Source organism: Neovison vison, chromosome 4, assembly GCF_020171115.1.
Source record: "Neovison vison isolate M4711 chromosome 4, ASM_NN_V1, whole genome shotgun sequence".
Lineage (NCBI taxonomy): Eukaryota > Metazoa > Chordata > Mammalia > Carnivora > Mustelidae > Neogale > Neogale vison.
The window spans coordinates 132,524,552-132,538,170 of NC_058094.1; the positions used below are offsets into that span (position 1 = coordinate 132,524,552).

The following is a 13,619-nucleotide window of genomic DNA, read 5'->3' on the forward strand; positions in this document are numbered from 1 at the left end:
CGAACCAATCATCTTACCTTCCATCCATGTCTGGTATGTGCTCCTCAGTCAATGAGACAAACTGCCTGAGATTAGTCCGTGAAATCTTGGAATTAGGCACCCATTTAAATCGTACTATTCCCAAAGCATCTGCATTCAGTATATATTTTAATGCATGCATTCTTGCCTCAAAATCTCTCTCATGGTTTCTATTCTGCCCAGATTTTTGAGCAGACCCTTAGCCATCCTCCCAGATTCCAGTCTTTTTTATTTGCTTTGTATTCTTCACATTTACCACCAACAGATCATTAACAGACATTTCTCACCAGCGTGTCTTCTGCTCGGAATGAAATAACCCATAGCCAGTTCCACTCAGATTCATCTTGCCTCTCAGATTGTGGAGATCCAGAATTTAAGTGCAATCGCTTCTAAGTTTCCTCACTCTCTTTCTGCTCCAAGGAGGCTTTACCCGAGGAAGATACAACCTTGCAGGTCCTGGCGCCATCTGAGCCATCTGGCCCACCCCTCTATATGCTGCCCTTTCTGGTCTGGTGTGTGTCCTATCACACATTTCTTCCTTCCCAGATCTCACCCAAACACAACCAGCTCATACCATTCTACTGCTTTAACTACCTCAGCAATAATTTAATCAAAACATGGGAAAACATTTTTTGACACAATTCTAAAATTCTTAAGATGGCTTGAACATCTATGTGAACTTGAACAAGAATATTCAACTCTGTACGTTTGGGATCTTCTTATATTTGTATACCTCTCTATTTTCTTCATGAACAAAACTGGTATGATTAAATAGACATTTCCTGTGTACTAATTTTTTTTTAATAATGCACTTATAATTTCCCCAGCAGTTTAGGGATTCTAATGTTTGCTTAACAGCCACTATAAGATAAACTGTATACTATCTGTTTTACAGAAAATTAAATTTCTGATTCTTAAATGAACATGAAGTCTCAGTGCTGATGATCACTGGAGATTACAGCATGAGTCATATTTTCAGACAAAAGTGAGGATTTCTTTTTCACCTCCAAACTTAAGAAATTTATCCTTGTTTAAAAACTGCACACAGTTTGAAGTATGAAATTATTACAAATAATTTACACAAATCTTGAAAATTTACCCAACCAATATAGGATAACAAAACTGGTCTGAGATTGTATCAGTCACAGATTTCTGTTTTCAAATCAAAGTCGTTTACATAGTAAACCAAACATAAGGCTAAATTGAGAAAAACCTACAAACTTTAAATTCCGATTTTTCTTATGTTTTCTACATTTTAACTACATATGCCTCCTATCTTTATTTCTATACCCTAGATTGCTAACCATACTGTTCATTATTTTCATGAATAAATTAGTACATAATTTACGTAGTTTTGACCCCTCCCCTCAGAACACCATAATGAGATTTTTCATCAATTACAACCTTATGTATGAGATTTTATAGGGTTTTAGTTGTCTTCATTCATTTGCTTACACAACACAGAGAGGGACTTGTGTGCCATGTTGTTCTACCCCATAAAATTTTAAATGAGAGTCTTCATCCATCATATTAACAGTCCAATTAAGAGTGCAGAGCATGCTGTGGATCTACCTGATTTACCTCCCCTGGCAAACAAGTGGAAAATATTTCTGGTTAGATTCATAGTATTAAGATTATTGGGGAAACTAAGATTTAAATCTACAGTTCCACTGTTCATAATGCTAAATGTAATGTTTTCAAGCAGGAAGAAATGCATACTGTAATTCTTATCAGGAAGAGCCCTGCAGGAAGGTCTTCTCAGCAGATGTGAAAGCCATTCATTGTCCAGAACTAATTATAAACTATTAAAGATGTGGCATTTTCCAGTGTGCCTAGACCTTTCATGAGGGTTGTGATAGCACCACTAAGTCAATTGATTAAAATACTATCATTTGTCTACATGACTCACTTTCAATGTAAAATGTTTCACGTTATTAGTCAATGGAGTCGACTGCACAAAGCTAACGCTTAATCTCAGTAATGAGCAGCATTAATCAAAGTCTAACGGGACTAATCAGGCTTCAGACAATGCAACCATTTAAAAAGTTGGCTAATGAGTGTTTTAAGTGGAAGCGAGTGATTTTATTCTTAGGTAAAATATCACTATTCATGAGCATCCACTGGAAACATTAAACTCTCATAGAAAGGCCACTGTTGTAACCTTCCATAATTACCTGTAAAAACTTCCTCAACAATGGTCAGGAATTGAATATAATTGCATAATACGCAATTCCGGTGCCCAGCGGCTTTCTAGACCACGTACCACCTGTCACACTTCATCTTAAGTTAGCATCATGTTTTTCTCCAGCCACTCAAGGAGGTTGGGTCCACTCTGCATTTGTTTTCTGAGTTTAGCACCAAACAAACAAAAAGAAATGACAAAGTTCCAAATAAATTAAGCAAACGGGCTAAAATGGCAGGAGAATAAGACACAAATGAGAGGTGTGGAGTGACTGCATCCAACCTGTGTTCATTATTTGCTTTCTCTTATTTTGTTCTTCATCACAATAGTAGGTTGAACAGAAACCCCACCCATAGGTGTCCCCGGACAACTCTAAATATCCCTGGTACCCTTGAACGTTGCCTTACATGGTGAAAGGTGATTAAACTAAGGGTCTTGAGATGGGAAATTCCCCTGGAGATCCCAGAGGAATGCAGTTCTGCAGATACCTTGAGATTAGCTCAAGCAGGACCATTTCAGACTTCTGACCTCTGAAACTGTAAGATAGTAAATCTGTTGTTTAAAGACGCCATATATATGACAATTTGTTATGGTAACAACGGGAAACCGATAATACTGCTCACTCTGCATCTACAGTCAATGCCTGTATATTCTTATGCAGCTAAATGTTTTCCCTTTGCATCTTAAAAAATTCCCTTTAAATCAGAATGCCACTATGATCTTCCTCTATTACCTTCTTTTTTTCTTTTTAATTTTTTTAAAGATTTATTTATTTTTAGAGAAAGAGAGAGCACACATACATGTAAATGGGAGTAGGGGTGGAGGGAGAGGGAGAGACTGAGAATCCTCAAGCAGACTCCCCACTGACTGTGGAGCCCAGGTGAGGCTCCATCCCAGGACCCTGAGATCATGACCTGAGCCAAAATCAGAAGTCTGGCACTTAACTGACTGAACCACCTAGGCACACCATATTTTTTTTTTTTTTTTGCAATTACCTCTTCTAAATGAATATTGGGTAAACATCTCAGGGTATTTTTCATTTTGCTGTTTTCAGGAGAGCTTGGTGGTCTGAGCATTCAGACTTCGGGGAGGTTCATTCTTATTGACATAGCAAAATTTTTGTTGACATGAATTAAAGTGATAATTTTTACTGTTCTCTTTTGTTTTCAATTTACCATTAGACATTGAAACAACAACAACAAAAATAGTTTTCATACAGAAGAAGAGATAAATACCCCAACTTGGTATTCGTGGTCCCCATGTTCCGCTCTCAGGTGCATAGTTCACTAAAAACATTTCAAAAACTAGAAACTAATGTGATCTGATAAAGGAGTCTTAAATTCATTTCTTTCTCTACAAAATTGAGTTTGTGTTGATAGACTGTGAATTCAGTTCATAAAGTGATCTGTTTTTTTATATTTTTAAATTTAAATTTTTTGTAAGTGTACAGTTTGTTTGAAACTGTAGTGAAAGAGAGAATCCAAGAACTATGATAACAAAACCATGACCACACAGGGTGCACTGCTAAAGCCATATCCCCAGAGCTGCTCTCACCTCCCTTGAATTGCCTTTCTGCCAGAGTCTCCACTAATCACACACAACAAAAGTTTAAGATCTTGAAAATGCCTGACTTACACTTGCTCAGTCAAAAATCTATCAAGGGTGGATTCGAGTTCAATAGCTGATGACTTCTTTCTCTTAAAATCAATGGCTGTTCTTCCACATCCTGGAAGAATTGATTAGATATCACTGATGTCCCTGCTCCAATTCTGATTAGATCATTATCTTAGTGAATAAGAGGATCTGCCTACGAAGGCCACTGCAATACATGATCAGGGTCATCTAGCTGTGTTTTGACCTCATTCACTCTCCATGGATTTCGTTCCTTGTCCTAACATAAAGACCATTTTACTCTAGTGACCTTGATTATAGAAAAGTTTTCTTAGGGTTTCACTTGGATGAAAGCAATGATTCAAAATGCTGACTTAGTCATTAACACACCAGGTCACCAGGAGTTCATGGTTCTCTACCTTCTGGGTTTATGCTGGGAACACCTTTTAGGAACCCCTGGAGGTCATGCAGGTTCCTGTCCCAAGTTCTAGTCAATAATTTTTGAGCAAGCTTCTGGCATGAGGGCTCCTTCCCTAGAGTATGAGGACTGGTCATGCTCAAGATGATGCCGGATCCATCAATCAAAATATCAAAGCATCCCAATGAATAGAATCTGTTTTCACTGACAAGTGAAGAGACATGAACTATGAAGAGGATAGAATTCTTGGTTATTTTGGGCACCTGGGTGGCTCAGTCAGTTAAGTGTCTGACTCTTCATTTCAGGTCAAGTCATGATCTCAAGGCCATGAAACTGAATCCCCATTGGGTTCTGTGCTGAACATGGAGCCTGCTCGGGATTCTCTCTGTCTCTCCCCCTCTCACTGTCCCTCCTCCACTTATGTTCACTCTCACTTTCTCACTAAAATTAAAAAAAAAACAACCTTATTTGTGGAGCATAACAAATAGCATGGAGGACAAGGGGAGATGGGGAGGAGAAGGGAGTTGAGGGAAATTAGAAGGGGAGGTGAACCATGAGAGACTATGGACTCTGAAAAACAACAATCTGAGGGTTTTGAAGGGGTGGGTGGTGGGAGGTTGGGGGATCCAGGTTGTGGGTATTAGCGAGGGCATGGATTGCATGGAGCACTGGGTGTGGTGCAAAAACAATGAATACTGTTACGCTGAAAAGAAATAAAAAATTAAAAAAAAACTTTTGGGAAAAAAAAGTCTTAGTTGTTTTGAGCCATTGGTATCTGGGGATTGTTTGTTACCACAACATAACCCACCCTGTTATGATTGATGTATATACTTATGTGATGACATACACACAAAAGTGAGAAAGTAAGACTGAGAGCAAGAGTAAGTGAGAATAGTATATTTAGTGAGATAAAAAAGGAATTGAACAGGCAACAAATAACCAAGAAACAGCAGAGGTATAAATTTCCATTCCTCTCTCCTTGTATACTTCAGAATTATAGTACTAGTACCCAACCCCTTTATGTATAATCATCCATTTGAACAACAAAATATCTGAGGAGGCCTAGATGGTGGGAGATGAGCTTTTCATATTTATTTATTGAGAAAATAAATGATGAAAAGTTCCTAATATGAATTTAGACATCAATCACAAAATTTTAATTCAAAATGGCTTACATATGCACTTTATATACATTTTTGGACATTAGAAAAATGTAAACCCATATGTATAAAATACATTATTCAATCTTGTAGGCAGTACTTGGTGTGTTTCTGGTTTAACAATTACTGACCACATTCCATTGTTTGCCAGGAATATCTGTTTTTCAGTGCTTCAATGCAGAGGCCACACAGCTTAGTTTAATACTGTCCAGAAGCACACTCCCACGCATCATGGTGTAACTCTCTTCTCAAACTTCTGTTCTCAGTATGTTTCCCTGGCCTAATCATTGTTCAAAACCTAACTAGCTCCTTGAACCATCGATAGTTTGGCTATTCCCTAACTATTTTCCCTAGGGCACGTCCTAATCAGAAAACTTCTAAGCTAACCTGCTGTCTTCTTTATTCTCAGCATCGAAAGCAGAGCCTCACAATCTCTTTTGTGATCCATCATCAGCTTGTCTTACAGATAACATGATAAAATGAAGATACCACTTATAGATGTTGACTGGCAACTGAAGCCAGATGCCCATTCTGACATTATCTAGTCAACTCACTCAACAGATATATATTGAAACCCTTGGGGTAAATACTGGAAAGAGTTGGAATTAAGAGCTGGGCTTTCAGTTCCACTTGCCAACAATCACAGTTTCCACAAATGGGACAGATTAACAGTAAACAGTGTCAAGACCCAGACTACAGAGATAAGAATGGTGTTTATTGACTTGCCATTAGAAATGTAGCTATAAGCCAATCAGAGAAACACAATTATCATATGGTTTCACTCGTAGGTGGAACATAAGGAATAGTGCAGAGGACCACAGAGGTAGGTGGGGGAAATTGAACGGGAAGAAACCAGACAGGGAGACAAACCAGATGAGACTCTTGGCTCTGAGAAAAAAAAAAAACTCAGGGTGGTGGGAAGGGAGATGGGTGGAGGATGGGGTAACTGGGTGATGGGCATTAAAGAGGGCACGTGATATGATGAGCACTGGGTGATTCACTCAACTAATGAATCACTGAACAAAAACTAATGATGTACTATATGCTGGATAATTGATTTTAAATTAAAAAAAAAAACTTTAAAAGTAAGTAAATAAATAAAAAAATAGAAGTAAGTAAGTCAGTAAATAAATACAAGAAAAGTTGAAAAGAAGGAAATGTAGCTATCAGGGGTCCTAAGATGCTCAAATCTATTATTCAGTATGAGCTTCCCTTACATATAATCAGGATGGTGATTATTGAGCCAGAATAAATAAATGTAGTTTAAGTTGTACAACAATAAAATCTCATATTACCAAATCCATTATTCATGGCACCCACATTTCTAAACCAAGAGTGGCCAAAGCTCACTCCTTCCAGTTTCCATCTACAGCTTTCCTTTTCTGGGAACACAGTCTTTCTTCAAATGTAGTTGCAAGATAGACTGGGGTAAAGGATTGATCTAAGCATAGATCTTTACCTGATCTATATTTTTTTGTTCTGCATTTATCATGGAGGATGTTTGCGTTGATATAGTAATAACAACATCATCACTTTTACCATCACTAAGCTTTGCGCAGTGGCAGTATCGTAGCCAATGAGGTTTATCCGAGGCGCGATTATTGCTAATTGAAAACTTTTACCATCACTATTACCATCACCATCATCACTATTACCACCACCACCATCTTCATCACCATCGTCACCACCATCATCACCACCGCCACCACCACAAATGCATGTGGAATGTGTTGATGGTATTTAAGTCTCAGAATTTTAGTGAACTTTCTGTATTTATGTATTTTGGTGGGACACATTTGGCCACCCTTTTTCTCTCTCTGAAATGTAAATGTCCTAGGAAACTTTCTTTATTCAGCTTTGAATTCAAAAATTCAAGTTCAAATTTTTCAAATCTATAATATTATATATATGTTATATATGATATATATGATATATATATATATATATATATATATATATATATATATATGGCACACCACAAGTGCTTTAATAGAAATTTGCTATCTCTACTTAAATCGAATTAAGAGAGTGGTGTCTTAAAATGGTGAATAAGGGCTTTTCTATCATCTTTATCCCCAAGAACACCAATTTTGACAAGAGTTCATTTGTGGGAGTTAAGGGGCTCTGTGAGAAAATTCCAGCTCAATGCTGGAGAAAAAAAAAAATTCCAAGTCTGGATACATTGATATGAGTAATAGGAGCAATTTCATTTTATCTGCATCACCCCTTCTTCCAAGGCAACAGAGCTCAGTGCCAAAAAAAGACCTTCTCTAATTAGGTCTGCTTCCATAAAACAAAGCAAGTGGAGGTGAGTGAGCATCCAGCTTTCCCAGGTATATGATTGCTGCGGGAAGACCCACTTCACTCTCACCCTGCCCAGAAATCTGAGGCGACTGAGGGGTGAGGAGCAGTTGGGAGAACAGCATCCAGTTTTCTCACAGGGTACAGAAATCATAGTAAGTTCTTAGTGGACTCCATCGGGAGGTCGGCTCAAGAGCCATAAGGATTCCTCCCCTGTATGTCCCGCTCCCCACAACTGGCCCACAGGCAGCCTCAAGAGTCCACATGCCTCTCTGGTACACACACTGTGCCCAGAGAGGCCAGTTCCCTGTGTAGGCTGCAGAGAGTAGTAAGGAGCCTTTGCGGATGGCTAGTGAGCATGTACAAAAAGCAGGCACAAACTGCAGGACTTGGAGAAAGGATACAGACCTGAGAATTCTGAAAGACCCTTTGGAAAGCAGGCAGAAAGCTGGCAGAACCTGGCCTGGCTTTGCGAGTTTGAGGGAAGGCATACAATTGTAAGAAATCACCCCCAAAAGATAACATGAAGAAGGGGACAGGCACATGCATAGAAAATTTCTGAAAGGGGTGCCTGGGTGATTCAGTTAGTTAAACATCCAACTCTTCATTTCAGCTCAGGTCATGATCTCAGGATTGTGAGACAGAGCCCCACGGGGGGCTCCACAATTGGTCTGGATTCTGCTGGAGAATCTCTCCCTCTCCCTCTGCCCCTCTCTCTGCTTGTGCTAAATAAATAAATAAATAAAATCTTAAAAAAAAAAAAAAAGAAAGGAAGGAAGAAAAGAAAAGTTCTGAGAAACACGCAGAATGCATAATAGGGCCACTGGGTATTTCTCTCCTAAAGCCAGTCCATAAAGACTGGTGAATCCTCCTTCAAATGCAAAGAAAGAAATGTAAGATCTTAATGAGCATAAAGCATAAAGGAAAAATGACACAATCAGAGGAACATAATCATTGTCTAATAATTGATGCCAGAAATGGAGTTCTGCAATTTGCATAATAAAGAATTCAAAACAGTGAGCTATATGAAAATAGCAACAACAAAAAAAGGCAATTCAATAAATACAGTACACAAACTAAATGAGAAGTTAAATAGAGAAATAGAAATAAAAGAAAAAATTCTGGACCTGAAGAACGCAATGGGAGATTTGTTTTGTTTTGTTTTTTTGTTTTGTTTTTTTTTAATGCAGTGGAGTGTATTAATGACAGACTTGTTCAACAGAAGAAGGTATCTATGAGGAGGGAGACAATTCATTTGAAAATATCTAGTCAGAGGAAAACAAAGAAACAAGAATGAAAAAATTAAAAAAAAAAAAAAAAAAAAAAAGAAAAAGCCTACTTGCACTACAGGAAACCATTAAGAGAAACAACCTGCAAACTGCTAGAGTCCCGAAAGGAGAAGAGGGGAGAAAGGAAGGCAGAAAGTTTACTTAAAGTAATCATGGCTCAGAGCCTTTCAAATCAGAGGAAGGATTTGAACATCCATGTTCATGAAGCTTATGTGTTCCCCCAAATTTTGACCCAAAACAATCTTTTCCAAGACACAGTATATTAAAACTGTCTAAAATCAAAGACAAAGTAATAATTCTAAAAGAAGCAGGAGAAAAAAAATATCATCACATATAAGAAACTTCAGTGGTTTCTCAGCAGAAACCTTATACGCCAGGAGATAATGAAATAATGTAGTGAAGGTGCTAACAGACAAACTGGCACCCAGGATCCTTTGCCCTGCAAAGGCGTGCATCAGAAATGAAGGTGGGATAAGGACTTTCCCTGACACTTAAAAGCTGAGGCATTTCATCAGCACCACGCCTGCCTTACAAGAAATGTGGGAAGTTCTTCAAGCTGAAATGAAAGGACATGAATTAGGAGCTTGAAACTAAATGACACATCAGTCAAGGCAAATATGCAGTCAAATTCAGAATATGTAATACTGTAATATGGTGGTGTCTTAACCACTTAATTCTATTATAAAGGTTAAAGGACAAGAGCATTAAATGTAACTATATCTGCAATAATAAGTTAATGGATACACAATATAAAAAGAGGTAAATTGTTACATCAAGACATAAAGTGTGAGGGGAAGAGTAAAAGGGCAGAGTGTTTCTAAGGGATCAAAGTTAGATTATAATCAGCTTACAGTAGACCATTATAGCTATAAAATATTTTATGTAAGCCTCATAGCAACCACAAAGCAAAAACCTACAGTAGATACACAAAAGATAAAGAGAATAGAATCAAAGCATATTCACAAAGAATACTCAATGGGGGAAGGACAGTCTTTTTAAATAGTGTTGAAAAAGCTGGAAAGTCACATGAAAAAGAGTGAAATTGGACCTCTCAAGCCACTCACAAAAGAAAAGCTGAAATAGATTAAAGACATACATGTAAGACTGAAACTATAAAACTTCTTGAAGAAAGCATAAAGAAAAAGCTCCTTGGCATTGGCCTTACCAATAGTTTTTTAGATATGAATCCAAAAACACAATTAAAGAAGTAGGACTGCATTGAACATAAAAGTTTTTGCACAAAGAAAACATCAATGAAATGGAAAGGCAACCTATGGAATGGAAGAAATCGTTTGCCAATCACACATTGGTAAGATGTTATTGTAATACTGGACACATACATTTTAATATTGGATACATATACCCAAAATACAGGAGAAACCCACACAACTCAGTAGCAAATAACAAATAATCTGATTTTTAAAATGGGTAAAGGATCTGGATAGATATTTTCCCAAAGACATACAAATGGTCAATAGATATGTGAAAAGTTGTTCAACATCATTCATCATCAGGGAAATACAAATGTGCAAAAGAAACCCTCCATGAAATACCACTTCCTATCTGTTAGAAAGGCTGTTATCCAAACAACAAAAGTTGAGGAGTATTGGCAAAGATGGGGAGAAAAGGGGACTCTTTTCTGCTGGTAAGAATGCAAACTGGTGCAGCCACAGTGGGAACCAGCATGGAGCTTTCTCAGAAAGTTAAAAACAGAACTGGCATTTGATCCAACAATCCCACTTCTGACATATATCTAAAGGAAACTGAGTATTTCTATCTCTTTCTCTCCTTTTTTTTTTTGGAAACAGTATTTCAAAGACATATCTACACTCCCATGTCCAGTGCAACATTACCCACAATAGCCAAGATATTGAAACAGCCCAAGTTTCTACTCAATGGTGAATGGTTAAAGAATAAATTTAAAAATATATATATATATACATATATATATATACACACATAGATATAATTATACAATGTAAAATTATTTATATATAAACACACATTGAATAAGTTTTAGGGATTTAATGTATAATTATATTATATATTAAATGATTTATATTAATTATATTTAATATATAATATGTTTAATAATAATATTGGTTAATAACATTAATTATTTCCCTAATATTATTTCTTTACTAATATAATTCCCTGTGATTATATGTTATTAATATGACTATTAAATAGTAATTATTAATAATGTTAATATAATTTAATATGTCACATGTAATTAGTATATATATTTGTGATATATAATTAGTATATATAATTTATATATAATTAAGGGTTTAATATATAATATTCCTTATATTTATATATAAATATATTAAAATATATATTTATTAAATGTATTAAATATGTTACTTACATTTACATATAAATATAAAGAATATTTTTATTTAAAGAATATAAATATATATGATGAATGGTTAAAGTGTGTATAGATGTATATATATATATATATATATATACACACACACACTTTTTTTTTTACACACAAGCATTGAATAAGTTTTAGGGATTTAATACACAAAACGGTGCCAGTAGTTTACAATACTGTATATACAGAAATTTGCTAAGATAGAGGCCTTAAATGTTCTCACCATACACACTCTCTCACACACACACACACACACACGCACACACAAAGGTAATTATGTCAGGTGATGAAAGCATTCACTGACTTTATTGGGGTAATTATTTTGCAATATATATATTGCAAAATAATATATTATAATAATATATTGTAATATATTATAATAATAAATAGCAAAATATTCAATATTTAATATATTTTGTATATATAATTACAATATTCAATATAAATATTATTGTATATGTATTTTAAATTTATATACAAAATATATATATATTTATACTTTCAACTTATATAATGTTATATGTCAAATATATCTCTTTAAAGCTGGGGAAAGTTTCTTTTAAATAATAAAATAAATTGGCCTAAAACATCAAAAATGCTAAAAATGTAATCATCTGCTTAGTTCTAAGTGGAATAGTGATAGAAAAAGAAATATTGTTGGAAAAAACAACTCAATAATACAAGTAAAAGTGGCCCTATACATTTCTTGACTTCAGTATGAAAATGAGAATTTGAAATATTTTCTAGGGAAATAAGCAAAATTAAATGTCATCTGGATTTTTCCATATTTCCATTATTGAAATCTTGATAATTGATTTTGTTGCTGCTGTTTTCCCACATTTGTAAGTTTGTATGTATTATTTTAAGAAAGTAAATATTCCTCCATCCTGAATCAATCAATGTATTTCTGTTCTGACTTTTATTGATTGCTTGGATAATATTCTAGCAATAAGAAAAGAAATAATATGAAGGAAATATAGCCATTCGATATATTAGCTCTTTTACTTTATGCCATGAGTGCATGCATTTTAACCATAATAAAAGTTATGGCATTGCTTTTCTTATGCTTTTTCATTTCATATTATACTTTTTATTTTACGTTATAACAGACACATATTCATGTTAGCGTATAGTCCTTACAGTGCCTACAGTGTCACAATATTTAAGTATCCTTTTAATATTGTGTCATATGTATGTACCATCATTTACCTAATCCCTTATCTTTCAACATGTGTTTTCGCTTTTAATTTCTAATACATAAATAATGTTGCAAAATCTATATGTGTGCTATATATTTTCCGATTTTAAATTATATTCTTTGGGTAAGGTTTCTAAGGGAAATGATTTCAGGGTACAAATTGATAGGGGCCTTATGTTTTACATTACATATACAATAATGTACACATTCTCCCACAGTTTATCATGGCTCTATTTTTTTCTTTTTCACTGCAGTATTTGCAATACTGTAAATATGTCTCCATCTTTCTTTCAAAAATTCTTCTCACTTGTATCTGCCTGGCATTAGGGAATGAATGCTCCACTCAACTCTTTAACAGCTTCATGGGGAGGAGGTAATTTTCCCAGCAGTCCCCACTCCTCGGGATTGTGTTTTGAAACTTTCTTCTTGGAGAGACCGTCTTGAGGAAAACATCTTTCCTTGAGTCTGGGCTTCTAAGAGTGGGAGGATCTGTCTTGAAATTAGAAGTTTTCACTTAGCAAGCCTTTCCTTCCTGACTCTGTGACACTCCCTGAACTCTGGACTCTGGTTTACTAACTAAAATGCTGTCGTGTAATTCCTGCTATGGGGGAGTCTACATGATGGGAATACACAGCCGTGTCCCAAGTCATCAAAGTATCCATGGACGTGGGCATGAGCATGGTCTCCAAGAGCAGCCTCAGAAGAGTGGGGCGTAGCCAGCGGCACCTCCTCACCTGCATGTAGGAGGGGCAACATCCCAGAGAGTCGGAGTCTGGAGGAAGCCGTGCTTTGAGGGCCAGAGTGCTGCATCAAGTCAAGTGCTGATGAAGCAGTCTTAACTAGTTATTTTTCCAATGTGGGAATTTGTGTTCTCCAGAATAGGGAGAAAAATGCAATTCAGGTTGAATCAATGTGAGGATTAAAAGTTGGGATGATATTGATATTATCATCATTCAGATCTGTCCATACTTTTTCATTTAACCATGCAGTGTTATAACATGTACTATTACTACCGCTATTTTGCTGATGAGAACACTGTGATTCAGAGACATGAAGTAT

At 35.9% G+C, this 13,619-nt stretch overlaps 1 pseudogene; it reads left to right on the plus strand.

Annotated features, from left to right (window-relative positions):
• The first annotated feature begins 6,936 nt into the window (after positions 1-6,936).
• On the plus strand, positions 6,937-7,156 carry LOC122905624 (annotated as a pseudogene).
• The last annotated feature ends 6,463 nt before the right edge of the window (positions 7,157-13,619 follow it).